Source organism: Lepisma saccharinum, chromosome 23 (assembly GCF_977018435.1).
Source record: "Lepisma saccharinum chromosome 23, izLepSacc3.1, whole genome shotgun sequence".
Classification (NCBI taxonomy): Eukaryota; Metazoa; Arthropoda; class Insecta; order Zygentoma; family Lepismatidae; genus Lepisma; species Lepisma saccharinum.
The window spans coordinates 43373894-43392067 of NC_139251.1; the positions used below are offsets into that span (position 1 = coordinate 43373894).

The window sequence follows — 18174 nt, forward strand, 5'->3', positions numbered from 1 at the left end:
TAATATGCCCGATACATAAGAAAGGGGATAAAGCTAAGTGTGAAAACTACCGCGGAATAACACTACTGGATGGAACTTATAAAGTATTTGGTAAAATTTTAGCAACACGATTGGAAGATTGGATGGAAAGAATCATGGGAGATTACCAAGCAGGATTTAGAAAAAATCGCTCCACGATGGACCAGATATTTTTACTGCGTCAAGTGTTGGAGAAGTTCTATGAGTATAAAAAAGAACTTCACCAACTATATGTCGATTTTAAACAAGCATACGACAGCTTGGAAAGAAATAAGATCTACAGTATAATGAAAGAGTTTGGGATCAAGGAAATTGATAAGACTGACAAAAATGACAATGAAGACAACGGAATGTAAAGTCAGAGTAGAACAGGAAATGACAAACATGTTTAAAGTAGAGAAAGGACTGAGACAGGGAGATTTACTTTCTACAATGCTATTTAATTTAGCATTGGAAAAAGTAATCCGACAACTACCAATCAACCCTGGAGGAACAATATTAAATAGACTAACACAAATAGTAGCATATGCAGATGATGTAGCTTTAATAGCAAGGAATAAGCAAGCTATGGAAGAGAGTTATCAAGTATTAGAAGAGAAAGCTCAAGAACTAGGACTGGAAGTGAACACAAATAAAACAAAATATATGAAGATGGGAAATCCAGAAAGAGGCAGAGGAGAACCTTACATAATAATAAATGGAAAAGAATATGAAAGGGTGGAAGCCTTTAAATATTTGGGCTCAATAATAACAGCAGATAACAAGACAGCTACAGAAATACAGGAAAGGATAACAAGTGGAAATCGATGCTACTTTTCTTTGCAAAATGTGTTTAAATCTAAGAATGTTAGTAGGAATACAAAAATCAAAATATATGCAACAATATTAAGACCCATAGTAATGTATGGTTCAGAAAGTTGGGTGATGTCGGTAAGAGAGGAAGATTGGTTGTTAAGGTGGGAAAGGAAAATACTGAGAAGGATATTTGGAGCGGTAAGAGATAAAGAGGGGTGGAGAATGAGAACAAATATGGAAGTACAGGAATTATTTAACCAGCCAGATATTGTAGTGAAGATCAAACAGGGTAGAATACGATGGGCTGGGCATGTTCAGAGGATGGAAGAAGCACGGGTTGTCAAGAAAATATTCAATGGAAAGCCGGAAGGGAGAAGGAGAAGAGGTAGGCCCAGGAAAAGATGGATAGAAGACGTGGAAGAGGACTTAAGAAGATTAGGAGTCAAAGGATGGAGAAGAAAAGCAGAGGATCGAGACGAATGGAGAGAGGTAGTCAGGAAGGCCAAGGACCTACATGGACTGTAGCGCCGACCAGTAAAGTAAGTGAGGTCCAAGAAAATATTAGTCAGATTTCAGTAGTTATGTCTCAAAGAAGCAAGGACGTTGAGGAAATAAAAACTCAAGTAGAACAACTTACGAATCCGTTAGAGACCATGCACGTTACCCGCCAAACGGAAACAGAAACTGGATCTCGAACAGCTGGTCATCCGTCTGCAGTTGCTGAGAGTGCAGCGTTGCCAACCATGAACATTGAACTAAATGAAGCGATGGACAGAGCCGGTGGAGAGAGAACTAGAGAAGACAAACAAGTCTGTCGCCCACGAGTTACTGCTGATTCAAGAGCTAATGAAGTGGCGTCTAATGTTCCACCTACCTTTAGTCTTTGGGCGATGACAGAGGTTACAGAGAGCGTGAATCTCGCAGGGCCCGGCACAGTCTTTATGAAGAAAGGACAAAGAGGAAACGTCTAGAAAGGAAGAAAGATCGCAGTTCCTCTTCTTCCAGCACCAGCTCTGACTCTCAGTATCAAGCAAAAATCAGGAAGCGAACACGAAGGCATGGAAATTCAAGGAGCGGGCCAGATGAGTCACCGCCGACAACTCAGCGATCAGCAATGACTGGAACTCCAAGGATGGCAGACCTTAATTCCTTGTCGAAGTTCAAGGGAGACCTGGAAGCCCAGAATGCTGAGCAATACTTAAAAGAACTTAATATCAATTTTGATTTAATGCAAATTCCATACGAATACCGATTGGAAATTATTCCTCGGCTCTTCAAGGGCCAGGCTGAGCATTGGTTTCGAGCAAACCAGTTAGAGTTCAAGTCCTATTCTGATTTCTGCCGTCGTTTTCGCAAACAATATGCTTCAGAAGAGGCCAAAGAGAGGCAGCTGACAGCAGTGAGATCTCGCCGATACTTAAAGCAGTCCGGTATGAGCATGGAGGAATATGCCTGGTCCATTTACTCAGCCTACCGCAATCTGTCTGCCCGTTATGTAGAACCAGAGATAGTGAACTTAATAATCTCTCAGCTTCCATATAGAGCCCGCAGCCTGAGTTTGGCTAATTCTCCTCGAACTGTACGACAGCTTGCTGATTTTTTTAAAAGATTCGAGGTGCTTGAAGAGCAGGACAGTTGGAACCCTGTGTGGAATAGGGAAGGTGCAGGCCAGGGAAATGCTCCCAGACCAAATAGAATTGGAAACCAACAACCCAGAGTCAGACAAGTTATGCAGAACCAGAGGAATGGATATTCCAATTACAACAGACGACGTAATCCTCATAGAAGGGATGGCAGGAACAACTACGCACGTGGGCCGCGTCGTTCCAGATCTGATCCAGAAGACCATTCCCGTGACTCCTCCCTCACGTAACGCCTCTGAACCCAGTAACTTCAGAGCGACGGCGCCTCCATTCGAACCTTCTGCTTCACGTTTGACGAACGAGCAACGACAAAGCGTCGACATAACAAGAGACTTTTGTTGGGCACCATCGACTAGTGCTAATCCGAGTGGTATGCTGTCGGATTTAGCCAGTCGCCCAACGTGAATTCTTCGTTCCCGATCACGGTTGGGCTAAAATCTTGGACTTCTCTGGGAACCGATGACAGCGTTATAAATAGTGAAGATAATCATCTTTTTGTTCTGCTGACTCTCAATGAAGGAGAACAAAGTTTAGATAGAGCACTACAACAGGCAGTTAGAAAGGAAAATTTACCCAGGGCTCCGTTAATTAAAGCAACTGTAACAGGCGTCGATTTTATTTGTGTTCTGGACACTGGCAGCGAATGTAATCTCATGAGCTACGCCATTTGGAAGAAGATTAAAGAGAAGCTGCCGTCATTGCAGTTACAAACATGTCCAGATGTTAGACTGACTGATTTACTGGGAGAAACAAAACTAGAGTTGTGGGATGTAGACAAGTATATCTGGAGATTACTGGAAGAAATTTATTGGAGGACATGTTTGTCTTGAAAGGTCTCAAAGCTGACTTTATTTTGGGCTACCCATTCCTCAGGAAATATGAAGCAGGAATTGGCCTACAGCGCGAGAAGTTATCCCTCACCGTAGACGGAGTTCCGGTAGAGCAGGACCTCGTGAATAATGGATCTTCGACAGGGACGTACGTAAGAAAAGTCCGTGAAGATTACCATGTCGATCAGTGGACGGCTAGTCCTGACGACATTCTTCAGAAGGTCAATGCGAATGAGATTTTATGCGAAAGGGGTAGAAGCCAATTGAAAGAAGCCTTATTGAAGCATAGAGATGTATTTTCCGAGAGACCAGGTACTATTACAAACTTCCAGTGTGAGATTGAACTCACCACCACAGAACCTGTGTATCGATCTCCATATCCCATACCTATAGCCTAAAGAAAGCTCTTGAAAGAAGATCTGATAAAGTGGAAACAAGGAGATGTTACTGTGCCTTGATATTCATCTTGTATCAGCACCTGATGGTAACATACGCCTGCAGTCGTCTTGATGATTAATTATTCTATTTCTGAGACCACTGGATATTCGCCTGCTGAACTATTCTTCAACCATCCCATACCCAGAGAGATCCTAACCCATTTCAATTGGCCCGAACGGGAAGAAGCCCAACCGGATTGGAAGTCCAAATTATTCTTAGCCCAAGTCAGGGAAAAGAAGAAGCTGTCGAAGGATTTAAAACAAAAGGGAAACACCAAGACAGTGACAGTTGGAGACTTCGTGATTGTTAAAAACCATTCCTTAAGCTCCTCACTGGATAGGACCATTCAAAAGTTATTTATGTTGTGGATAGGACCTTATCTAGTGGACAAAGTGGAAAATAATGTTGTGACATTACTAATTCCAAGGACTAAAGAATTATATGATAAGGTTAACTTGGATAACCTAAAACTGGTGCGTTTTTCGGAGGATAAAAAGAAAGAATTTGTACTTTAAAACTAAGTTTCCTCCAGGTAGATAACTTCCTTCCTGAAACTTAGTTTCCGAAAGGAAGGGGCAGATGATATGATCCACATTTTTATGTGACGTCACCAGTAGAAAATATGTCACTAATGTATTTATTTTTGTAAAAGAAAGCGTAATTTCCTTGTTTTATATGTAATATTGCACCCTGTTTGTAATATATATCTTTTGTTTAATGTTTATTGTATTTTATGCTCTGTTATGAGTAGTTTAATGTATCTTCATGTTTGCAAGAGTGCACTACACGAATTTGTATTTCTAAAGATGTATAGATGTCAGTTTTGTTGATAGTATCCTTTTGTAGATAGTGAGTGATTCATCTGTACTTTAATCTGTGTTCTCGAAAATAGTATAAAAGCGAGGATATCGCGTAAGAAACATCATTCTCATCTTTCGAATCCACGTACGTGCACTGCAGAAATGACAGGCACGAGGCCGTCGCACCTCGTCCACACAGCCCAGCAGAGGTAGAGAGGAGACACGCCCGATTCTGCTATCCCCGGCGATGGACCAGGGGAAACCCAGAAAGAGAGTGAGCAAGAAACGACATACAGAAGAGACAGATGATGAGACCTCTAACACCAATGAGTCCGACGCTGAGAGTCCCCCCGAGACCCAGCAGCGAGAGAAACCAGCAACGACGCGAAAACCGCCGTGTATCACTATTTATCAGACGACCAGCCAGGAAATGGCAATGACGCTTACTAAACTAGTCAACGGCAGGTGTACATATCGTTACACTCGAGGGACCTGCCGAGTTAGTTCCAAAAATCAGACGGACTTCACTATAATATGTGATTTCCTGCGGAAAAACGGCATAGGTTTCGCATACGGCTCGTCCGCTGCGGAAAAACTTAAGGTTGTCATACGCGACCTCCCGATGGATACCCTTCCAGCCAATATCCAAGAATATTTGACAACCAGACTTGGCTATATTGTCCATAGTGTGAGTCGCCTCACTACGCTAGACCGCAACCGAAGGGATCGCCCCACAGAGGACCGGCGTTCCAGCACGACGAGACGACCATTACCCCTCATGATGGTCGTCCTGCCTAATTCTACGAAATCTCGCGAGATTTTTCACCTTACCAATATAGGTATCTTCCAGATTAGAGTGGAAAAGTATCACTCTAAGCTAATCCTGCAATGCCACGCGTGCCAGCGGGTCGGGCACGGCCAGCGGCACTGCTTCGCCCCGCCCCGCTGTGTTAAGTGCGCGAGGGCCCACCGCTTTGCTGACTGCCCGGAAAAGGACTGGGACACACCACCAAGATGCGTGAATTGCAACCAACAGCACTACGCCAGCTACAGAGGCTGTCCGCTCTTCAAAAAGATAAAAGCAGAGAGGAAGACCCAATCTGACCAACGACGCCGAGCTCCAACCCGGCCAATTCGACAGGAAGTCCCAGTGACGTCAGTCGCCACGGCTCCAAGACCAGCACCATTGCCGCGACCGGCCAATCAGCGGCCGCCACCAAGCAGGAGAGGCACCAGCACTCCGGCGCCTCGACCAGCTACCAGCCCAGCTGCCCCAAAATGTTCGACAAGTCCTCAAGCGACCCTCCTGGACCTGCTTCAGCAATTAGCTCAACCGGACATCCTGACAGGGCTGATTACCCTACTTCAAGGCCTGCAGCAGATTCGGCAAGCGCCGGACCGTTGGTCTCGACATCGGGTTATTTCCCATTTAGTCGACACTCTGGTGCCGTAAGGCTCCACGTAATGTCCTGTGATGTCCTTTTGTATGTATGTTTGGGATTTTTTGGGAACATAAGAAATGCACTCTCTTCCGACAGTTGCAGAGAGAAAATAAAACTGATGATGTAACCCCCCAAATATTTTGTAAATAAATAAAATTAGCGATGCCTGTTAATGATACTGCAAATCAAGATGCAGGTTCCCATTATGCCGACGTCCAGACCTATTAAAAGGTAAAAAAAAAAAAAAAAAACATCACACTTTTTCGCCACGGATCGCGAAGCTTTTAAACTTAAAAAGAACTCCTCGATGTTGTGCATACATCTTGGTATGGTAGTTCGGGGCGCAAGCTAGGCCTATGTGATCATAGGTACGCCGATAGCCAAGCATTGATGATATGCACAATACTGCAACCATTCTACGTCAAATAATAAAGTTAGCCTAAGGATTAATTTGGAAATAAAAGGCTAAAGAGCAAATATTGGCTCAGTTATCATTGCATATCTCTTGGTGTGGTAGTTCGGGGCGCAAGCTAGGTCTATGTGATCATAGGCTTGCCGATAGCCACGCATTGAGTTTATGCGTTTTAATTGAGTCAATTCATCGACAAAGCGAAATCCTCGCCCTCGTCTCAAGTATAGTTGCATTATAATTGCAATAAATAAAGAATAAAACTTTTCAGTTTATACATACGGCAGTAATGTGGTTTTATTTCTCTGTGCTGTGAATATTGTCTTTGCCTAACACTATCCCTGTACCTGAGAGGAGTCTGTGTACTTCACCGAGTCTCATCGTTCACCGCTGAGTATTATTAAGTTAATATTAATAGTAAAATAATACGACGCGTCTAAATAATTGTGAAGTAGAACGTATCAAAGGCGTATAGGGGGTGTGGGGGTAACGCCCCACACTTTCTTGATCCGGTCATGAGTGGGGGTGATGTGATCAGCATCACGCCCCTGACCGCATTTACCCCCCAGGGTTTCCCCCAGGTACCCATGTTATTCGACGCTGGGTGGGCGCCGGGGCCGCTTCCATCGTTAGAAAAGTTCCCGGATTTGAACCGGCCGGGGATCGAACATTTACAGTTGTATAGATATGAATTTTTCATAAGCAATATATTGAAAACAATAAAATACTTTCCAACAGAAACTAATTAATTACAATTGACCAATCGATCTAAAAACTCATATTGGCTATCGGAACCAATTGAGAAAATTTCCAGCTGGGAATATAGTAGAGAACAGTACGTGTTACTAATATTTTAATTAGAACTGGAATGATATTTAATTACTTCATAAGTATTAAAATATTTTGTTAATATTCTTTCAATCTGAATCCAATTTTATGCTGTTCTTGCTCAAATCAATTCATCCGTCTTTATTTAATTCTTCCATTGTTTTTGCATAGCCTTCAAACCAGTGGCGAAGATCAGGGACGTTCACTGACGAGTAGCGAGTCTAGCAGTGATAGATCAATGATCTCACGCATCTAATTTTAAAATCGCAATATTTATTGCCTTCTCCTAGCCACAGTTCACATGCAACAGTATTAATAGTATTAAAACTACTTTCATTATATTACATTTTAAACTTGAATTTTCTTGTATATATCAGCACAAAATCATTATTTTCTTAAGATTATTTACACAGCCACCTCACGCCCTCACTAACAGATTTTTCAATATAGAAGTGTTCTTTCACATTTTTTAAAAAAAATGAGAAGCCTGTTGATATATTCGTCTTGGACATAACATAACGATTAACAACAATTTATTTGGACTGGATTTTAAAGTTTTAGTAAGAGCTTCAAATTCCTTCTTCATACGTATATAGGCTAATTATGATGTGATGTGAATATGGAAGTTTGTAAAATTCCAATATAAGAGCCCATAAGAATTCGGAAGGAAAGGTTTTTTTTTGCCCTTTTTAGTTTTCTACCACTGCCAACTGCCATACACATCTTTCACTTTTTATGTTCGATTCTAGTTTTTTTACGTAATTTACGTATTTTAGGCGTAATTTACGTGTCATGTAGAAAAGCTTTTTTACATGTAATTGCGCCGGACCCTGTGGCCGAGCGGTTAGCACATTGCGCTGCGACGCCAAGGGTCCCGGGTTCGAATTCCACTCGGGCTTGGTTGTTTGTGAATGTCCATTCAACAATTTCATCATTTCATCACTCATCGCCATCTTCGCAAATTAGCCAAGAGGCACAAAACGCGAAGTAAAATAAACTAAATCAATCAATCCATTACATGTAATTGCGCAACCCTGCCCCTCGGTACGATCTCCAGGCAGGCTGGAAGGAGATTCTCCAGCGGGACCAGTTTAGGTACATCCTGCCGCGGAAAGGGTAGGGAATATTTCTGGATTTACTCCCCTCATCGTCTCCAACCTGCCGACCACTGCAATGATTGAATTCTCGTGGTTTCTGAGTGATAGAGGATTTGTTTCCCCCAATTCGATTAAACGAATAAAATGCGTGAGTCTTAATAACAAGTAAATTGTTGGAGAACAAAATTAGATTACATTCGAAATGAACCCGCCGTAGTTGCTGGGAACTTTCGTCGGCTTGAAAATACTTCATTTTTTACATATATTAATATTGTTTATAATAACGGCAATAAGATTTCTCTACATTAAATTTCTAAGTCAGAGTATTAGAAGGGGCAACTGCCCACCTTGCACCTCCGTGTACAAGCATATGAAGGGAGGGGGCAGTGATAGTCCCATACACGGCAACATTAGGTTAGGTTAGGTTAGGTAAGGCAAACAGTTAGAAAAATACCGTGCGTCCATTTCGATCTTCAGCCGAGAGATCGGGAGAAACGTGGCGGGCGGCGCTGACGGAGATGCCGACATTTGCGGCCTGTAATGCCCGCTTATTTTTATGGACATACGCAGACATTTATATAAATATTGCAAAAGACGAGTACTAACCTGTGTTATAACACGCAAAAGTTATTCTGTAATTCATCCAAGTTCTGCCCTTATATACACAAATAAATACGCTTTAGAAACAACGTTAATAAAACATTTTAATCATAGTTTTGACCAGTAACGTCCTCCTTAAGTTTATGTCCTTGAAAGAGTTTTGTGTCGGTGGGGATCGTTTGGAGGTTTCGAATGTGCAACACTGTATCAATATTACTCTGCAGACGAAACCGTTAAAAGTCAATGGTGTTCGTGAGCTTCCTTGCAATCCGAAATATCCGAGCTCGAGTTCTTTGTTCCTTCGCGATTAGATGAAGACAGAGCTGTGAATGTAGTGGCGAGCAGATGTAAACCAAGAGCGTGTTAATTTCGTACTGTGCGCAAGAGTGTTATTCTTGGTTACTTGCCGTTCCTTGTTTGTGTTATTGCAGTGTGTATGTGTGTTGTGTCAGTGAGACGATTGGAATGCCAGCCGCAAGGTTCACGTTAGAACAAAGATTTTTTTATGTATGACACTTACGTGAAAACAGACTCGTGTCGAGACGTGTGTAGGCAATCTGTACAGAAATTTCCAGGCGTTTCAACTACACACAGAGATACGGTTAGACATCTTGTCCTTAAATTACGAGAAACTGGATCGTTAAATTTTAGAAGGCTTAAGCAAAAACGACGGATTCTAACCGAAGCAAAACTCGATGAAATTGGTTCAGCGTTAGAACGTTCTCCAAACAAACCTCTAACTCCGTGTTTCACAGTAGACGGGCGTGTCAAAATCATCAGCACATACAGCCACTAAGCTACTAAAATTAAAACCGTACTCTTATAACACAGGTTAGTGCTCGTTTTGCAATATTTATATAAATGTCTGCATATGTCCATAAAAATAAGCGGGCATTACAGGCCGCAAATGTCGGCATCTCCGTTAGCGCTGCCCGCCACGCTTCTCCCGATCTCTCGGCTGAAGATCGAAATGAACGCACGGTATTTTTTGGGGGGTTCGAAAACACCACGAACTATTCATAAATGGCCCCACGAACCATGCACGGCAAGGTTAGGTTAGGTAAGGCAAACATAGTTAAAATTGTTATTTAAAATTAGATTGTTTTTCTTCCGGGTTCGAAAACCCCACGAACCATGCAATTCCATGCTGAATTACAAATTCTACTGGATCCAAAACGCCGTGCAATTTCACGACGCATCCTGTGCACGTCATCTTGTCGCAAGTTCGTAATCAGAAATGATGCACAGTAACGCACGTTTTTTTACGTTCTACAACTGTTACACAGTTACAAAACCGCGTGGTTGGAAACACTGACCGGTTATGACGTCATGAAACACATGCAAAAATTTGGTTCACGTAGTAGACGGACATCAAGGGAACAGCTTTCGTGCATCGGAGTGAAATTAATGTCGAAACTTACATGATTTATCGGCAAAAAAATTAAGCGAGGGGACAAAAACGCTTCAAAGACCTTCGTAAAGTATAAACAAACTCATTTCGGTAAGTACTTTCTCCTGTAAAATTGAAGAAATACGTTTTGCGGATACGAACATTTTACTGACAAAACTATTCAAAAACACTACAAATAGAAAAATAATAACTTATTAGTAAAATGGTCATCTCGCCGGAAACAGAAGTATCTTCCTGCGTATTCCTTTGTCATTGACAAAACTGTACACAAATCACTGAATAGTAAAAATGAAGGGGAAACACTACGGTGAAAAGCAAACGTTCATATCCTGATGACGTAATGCAGTACTCTCTTTTGCTAGGTTTGTGAACAGCACACGCCTCTAAATTGTCTTTAGCTGATATGATAAGACGAATTTATCGACCAGAAAATACTTCTTTCAGCTGCAATCCCAAACATTCCAATAGGTGATGGGTTCCGTACAAAGAACAGCAAAAGAGAAATATAGAGAGAATAAAAGCAGAAAAATTGGAGAAAAAGAAGGAGAGAGAGATCAGAAGAGAAAGAAAGAATACGACAAAAGGATGAGCCAGATTAGAAAGGATATCGTCGTTCTGTATAGCAGGGTAAATTGTATTATTGTAGGAAAGTAGAAAAACAAACCATCAAAAAGGGCATAGGAGAAGAACAGTAATCAGATTGGCAATAACGCCTGGAAAAAAAGAAGCAAAGAATGATAGCAAGACCGATAAGAATTATAACCATGTTGACTAAATAACTGAAGCAAATGCACACTACACTGCAGCCAGCAAGCTGAACGCGAGAGAGTGGGTGGTGCAATCAGCCGGTTGTGTCGTGGTTGGTCTCGCTGCTCCCTGCCTTGCCAAAATGGTGCATAAGCTCGATGCATTCTTCTATTTCCCAGTGTGAAGTGTCTCTCTATGCACCGCAGGGTACTCTATAATTCCTGGAACTCCCAGTTTTTCATTACCTCCACAAAAATCCTCGGGGACAAGTTTTTGTCCCGTTTTCCAATATATGCAATTCCTTGACCTCGTTACAGCGCCTTGAATAACGTACTGTGGAAAACGGCACTGTTCTGGCATCTCTGGCTGGTTCCACTGGAATATGATAACGCTAGAGGCGCTGGTGTCGGTACACGTGCATGACATTCGTCTGCTTATAATGGAAGTTTTCCCTGCAACGTCTGATTCTTTCACATGAAGCATTTCTATGAATGTGATAATTGCTATGATATTTGGTACAGATCTAGATCTATGATCTAGCCAGTCGACCACGTCCTGTCATACTTTCGTTAATAATACGGGAGAAAAATACGCGTGGAATGCTCTTGGCAACTAAATTTTTGTGTATGAATTAGGTTCATTATTATTATCATCATCATCATCATCATTTCTTTTAAAGATATACGTATTTTTGATATTTACTCTCTTTTCTTTCGCTTTAAACTAATCGCGGAGATGATGATAATGATGATTGCATGAAACGACAAGGGGAACCCCACAAAACTTTCTTAGTGCCATCGACATGAGTGTAAGGAAACTTTCAAACCAATGGGACAAGCGACACGAGATGTTCACACTGGCACACTAGTGACACACACTTCCAGACTGTAAAATGGCATTCATTGCACATGAGGGTCCAAACAGCAAACGACACATTCATATCGCGTATTCGCGTGCTACTTGTTACTTCGGACGGAAAGCTCCTTAAATGAAGGGTGCTCAGACCGAAGCGACGCGCTACAGGGGGAGTTCCCAACTTAGTGACAAGCGACATGGTGCCTTCAGTCTATTAGGAAGCGTTCGCTGCTAATTGTGCGAACAACAGATAGGCGACACGATAAACCCGCACATTACAACAGATCTAGGCGACACGATAAGCCACACGTGTCGCTTTGTCGCTTGTGCGTCGCTCAAACTGGGCCATTTCCTCAATAACTTGCAACATGTTGCCGTGGTTTGTTGTTCGCGCATGCTGCGCACCAAAGCGACAAGCGGCACGCGACACTTATCGCTTGAGGATTTCACCAACCGAACGCTGGCCTGTGCTTCCCGTCATGCCGCTACGATGTGAAATGTTGCTCTTGATTGGCTCGTTTCCAAGCAACATTTGTCGCTTCGGTATGAAAGTTGCCTTGAACCGAGGGACCCGTGTCGCTTTAGTGTGAAATCCCCGTATCGTTTGTCGCGTGTCGCTTTGGTGTAAAATCTCCTTGAGGAAACGGTGCAGTCAGAACTTGTGTCCCTACGGTTCGAAAGGCTGCATTGATTACGGACTGCTCGATTCCAAGCGACACTTGTGGTTTATCGCCTCGGCATGAAATATCTCTCAGGATACGATTCTAATAACATAGAAAAATAAAACTCTAGTACACAATCCAACACCTGACGTCCGGAATCACTTTGCGATGTTTCTTCTTGTGTTACGCATGCTATTTATTTATTAATTTTATTTTACTTTTCTTTCCAAATTAATGCCGTTTCGTGACTGCAAATCACTCCACAAATATAACTGTTTCATCAATTCACGTACCGCATTTCAAGACAAACAAATCTACACAATATATTCCAAAAAATAAATAAGCCGCATTACTTTCATAAGAAAATTAGCACTCGTACTAATCGCACTGCCATCTATGTTTTCATCCGTCTCGGGAACTAGTTTCTTGGGTCGTTTTCCACACTACGTTATTCAAGGCGCTGTAACCTCGTTCTAGAGAACTCCTGTCAGAGGCGTAGCGGCCGACCCTAGAATCCCGGACGAGGAAGGAGGCGAGGTAACGCAACGTTCTCTCTGTGCTCCTGAAATTTTATTAAAAATTCTAATTACGAAACCGACACGGATCAGCAACGACATAATTCGAAATAGAAATCCTATGAGGCTACTAGCACCGGATAGTTTTGAGTGATTTGGTTTATTTTACTTCGACTTTTTGCCACTTTTGGCTACTCGTGAAGATGAGGATGTAATAGCATTTATAAACTTTAAAATAGACACACATCTGATTAAGGACTATTCATTAAACTTCGATAAAACAATAGACTTAGGCTTGGCAAGGTAATTTACTCGTTAAGTTTTTTACGTAAATTACGTGTAATTTACTTCGCCTAGAAAAAGCAAAATCATTATTTTCTGAAGATTTTTACACAGTCACCTCACGCCCTCAACCTCACTAACAGATTTTTCAATATAGAAGTGTTCTTTCACATTTTTTTTAAAAAAATTGAGAAGCCTGTTGATATATTCGTCTTGCATAACATAACGATTAACAATTTATTTGGACTGGATTTTAAAGTTTTAGTAAGAGCTTCAAATTCCTTTTTCATACGTATTATACACTTACATAGGCTAATTATGATGTGAAGTGAATATAGCAGTTTGTAAAATTCCAATATAAGAGCCCATACGAATTCGGAAGAAAAGTTTTTTTTGCCCTTTTTAGTTTTCTACCACTGCCAACTGCCATACACATCTTTTAATGTTTATGTTCGATTCTAGTTTTTTACGTACTTTACGTTTAATACGTATTTTAGGCGTAATTTACGTGTCATGTAGAAAAGCTTTTTTACATGTAATTGCGCCGGATCCTGTGACCGAGCGGTTACCACATCGCGCTGCGACGCCAAGGGTCCCAGGTTCGAATCCCGCTCGGGCTTGGTTGTTTGTGAATGTACATTCAACAATTTCATCATTTCATCACTCATCGCAATCTTCGCAAATTAGCCAAGAGGCACAAAACGCGAAGTAAATTGAACTAAATCAATCAATCCATTACATGTAATTGCGCAACCCTGCCCCTCGGTACGATCTCCAGGCAGGCTGCAAGGAGATTCTCTAGTGGGACCAGTTTAGGTACATCCTGCCGCGAAAGGGAAGGGAAGAATTTTGTATTTACTCCCCTCCTCGTCTCCAACCCCCGGCCTCTGCAATGATTGAATTCTCGTGGTTTCTGAGTGATAGAGGATTCGTTTCCCCCGATTCGATTAAACGAATAAAATGCGTGAGTCTTAATAACATGTAAATTGTTGGAGAACAAAATTAGATTACATTCGAAATTGACCCGCCGTAGTTGCTGGGAACTTTCGTCGGCTTGAAAATACTTAATTTTTTTAAAGATATTAATATTGTTTAATAACGGCAATACGATTTCTCTACACTAAATTTCTAAGTGAGAGTATTAGGAGGGGCAACTGCAAACCTTGCACCTCAGTGTACAAGCATATGAAGGGAGGGGGCAGTGACTATGATTTTTGGTAACGCAGCTATATGATATATCCACTTTTACAATTCCAACCCCCCACCCTCACTGAAAAAAATATTCCTGCTTACTGAAGTGGTGTCATACCGGCTTATCTTTTCGCAAGTGAACTCACTTTACCCCGTGTTCGGCTGTGCATCATGCTCCCAGACTCAATAACGCTTGTTGAAAGAAAGGAAGAGAATGACCAGCTGTTGCTTATCTATCGCAATGGGCGCCTCATGTCGGTTAGATCGTCACGTTCAAGGTCACGTTGAAGTTGGATTGGGTTCACGACGTGGCATCCGAGTCAGTGTTGCCACAATCCTAGGGGCAAAATATTCCCTTTTCGCTAAATTTTCCTTTCATATAAAAAAAATCACACAATAAAAATATTAATAATAGTAAGTAGTAGCTGTGGTGGTTGTAGTAGTAGTATAGAGCGACCACAAGGAAAAGAATCTTCAACGAAAAGTCACAGCGCAGCTTTCCCTTCTTCCCTTCAGCTCGGGCCATAAGGAAGCACGGTCCACTCTCCCCCTCCCCTCCATGCGGGAGTACGGTGCACAGGGGACGTGGGTCTGCGCAGGTTTTTTTGCTTCTGGTTACATTATAGCAACAGTGCTTTCGTCGCCCCCTCCCATATCATAATCCATATAAAAATAATTTGTTACGACAACGTGTCTACTACTACAATAGTACAGAAAGACAATTTTTTAAAGCTCAACCGAACGCTTTACTTGGGGGGCCTCCACGATGGCGTAGTGGTAACGTTGTCGCATTTGTAATCAAGGAGTCCCAGGTTCGATACCCAACCCGGTGGGGCACATTTCACAGTGCTTCGGATCCCACTTTACTAGTGTTGCCCACGAGACGAGAAATGTCCCGTCTCGTCTCGAAAACGAGACGAGACACGAGACGGGATAGGCTTTTTGAAATTCGAGACGGGACGAGACTGACCACCTATCTCGTCTCGTCGAAGTGATCAGCATCACACCCTGGCTGCTTTTGCCCTCCAGGATTGCCCCAATGCACCCATTGATATGAGGCTGTTGAGCCCCGGAGCTGCGTTATGCGGAATAATTCCGACCTTTATTCACCCACTCCGGGATTCGAACCCGGGTCTCCCGCCTGGCAGTCAGACGCCCTAACAACTACACCACCGCGGCTCTAAAAAGCTAGTGCAATTAGATACTCTGCTTTGACGTAACGGACATAAAATTATCTGAAGTCATAGGAGTAATAAGCGACATGCGACAGCAACAAGTGTCGTTTGGAAATGAACCCACAATAATAAATGCAACCTTCCGAACGGAAGCGACTAGTCCTGTAAGCGGCACGTGTTGCTTTGTCGCTTGCGTGTCGTTCGGACTGGGCCGTTTTTTAATAGCTTGCAATTTGTCGCCTCTGTCTGTTGGTAGTGAATTCACAGTGAAAGCTTGCTTATAGACTAAGGGAGATTTCACATCGAAGCGACACGCGACCGGTAACACGTGTCTTCAGGATTTCACCAATCGAACGCAGGTTTGTGCGGCCTGCCATGCTCCTATACTGTGAAAGGCTGCTGTTGATTGTCTCGTTCCAAAGCAACATGTGTCGCGTGTCTCTTGTCGTTCCGGTCTGAAATCTCCCTAAAGAAGCGTGTCGCTTGTTGATTTGGTGTGAAAATCCTTTGTCGCTTCAACCTGAAAGCTATCTTGTGGAAATTTCACACCGAAGCGACACGTATAATTCCCACCCAAGCGACACAATCCTCTTCAGTCTGAAGGAAAACATTCACTCCGCATCCGTGAACAACGGACCGAGGCTACAAGACACGTGCAGCCATGCGTGCAGCTTTTCATGTGTCTCCTGTTCGAAAGGTTGCATTGACTATAGTGGGGTGGGGTGGAACCACAAGCAAAAAATCCTGCGCAGAAGCACATCGCGCCGGCGGGTGCGGGAAAGGGCAGGGGGAAGCAACATTCGCGCTGGCTCACGTCAGCGTTGCCAGACCTATCGACTTCTTGGGAGAATTCCTTAATAAACTATTGCTATGGAACCTCCAACGGCCTGCTCATCTTACTTGAACATGGAGGGGAGATGTGGAGTGGAACTCCACTCAGCCGTGAAAAGTGCTGTTTCAACTGTGAAATTATGTCAAACGCTACTCAATTGTGTTAAGACATTATAAGATAAGCGGGTAGTTAGTCCGGGAGACTTTTTTTTTTAGGGAGGGTTGGCAACCCTTGCAACTAAGCACATAAGCATGCACAAGTCAACCCACATTACAGGGCATTAAAAAATTCGAAGTTTTCCAAATATATTAAAGAAATGAATATGTAAGACAAAACTATTCAAAAACACTACATATAGAAAAATAAAAAAACTTACTAGTAAAATGGTCATCTCGCCGGAAACAGAAGTATCTTCCTGCGTATTCCTTTGTTATTGACAAAACTGTACACAAATCACTGAATAGTAAAAATGAGGGGGAAACACTGCGGCAAAAAGCAAACGTTCATATCCTGATGACGTAATGCAGTACTCTCTTGCTAGGTTTGCGAACAGCACACGCCTCTAAATTGTCTTTAGCTGATGTGATAAGACGAATTTATCGACCAGAAAATACTTGTTTCACACGATTATGAACAGTTGCAATGCCAAACATTCCAGTAAATAAAACTTCGTAATAACAGGATCCGCACAAAATAAAGCAAAAGAGAAATATAGAGAGAATAAAAGCAGAAGAAATGGAGAAAAAGAAGGAGAGAGAGATCAGAAGAGAAAGAAATAATACGACAAAGGGATGGGCGAGCTTAGAAAGGATATCGTCGTTCCTTACAAACCATACAAAAAAGTAAATTGGAAAGGAAAAAATAAAAACAAACCAACAAAATACGCATACGCGAACAAGAATAATCAGCTCGACAAACTCGCTCTGCATCAAGAAGTTAAGACCTATAAGACCGATAAGAATTATAACAATGTTCATGTTGACTAAATAACTGAAGCAAATGCACACTACACTGCAGCCAGCACAAAGTCTCCACGCCTTCGCGAGAATGGAGAGGTACTGTGACGCTGTGTTGCCAATCTCCGAATGCAGGATTTCCCTTTTACCAGTGTAAAATTTCCCTTTGTCAACCTAAATTTCCCTCGATTCTCAAAACACATCTGAAGCTGCATCTTTGTGAAGCTGCATCTTTGTATTACTATAAGTGTTAATCTGGACCGTATATAAGGGGGTTTAGTGGGTTGAAACCCCCATTGAATAAAATACTAGAAACTGATCAAAGTTGCATAATATAATTATCCTAAAATAAACATTTGAATTTTAAAATAAAACACTAATGTATTGAAAAAAATCCTCCAACCAAAAATATTTTCGTCTGCGGCGCAATGATTGTCGGACTTTGAAACCCACCCATTGTCAGAGCTTAGCTAGGGGCCTGCTGTGAATATTTTTCTTTTAACGCCTGTTTTGCCTGAGGAACAAAGTTTATTATTATTATTAAATATTTATGAAAATCATAAATGTGTGAAGTAATGTGTAAATATTCTCGAACAAGAGAAGATAACAGGGGCGCACCGAAGTGAGGTCGGGTAATCTACTACGTTT

General features: G+C 42.1%; 1 long non-coding RNA gene across 1 annotated transcript in view; it reads right to left on the reverse strand.

Annotated features, from left to right (window-relative positions):
• Nucleotides 1-17704, reverse strand: part of LOC145977719 (uncharacterized) — a 35573-nt gene extending 17869 nt beyond the window's left edge. The window contains exon 1 of the long non-coding RNA XR_014440622.1: nt 16947-17704. This is a non-coding gene — a long non-coding RNA (uncharacterized LOC145977719). The remainder of the gene's footprint in view (nt 1-16946) is intronic.
• Nucleotides 17705-18174: the final 470 nt, after the last annotated feature.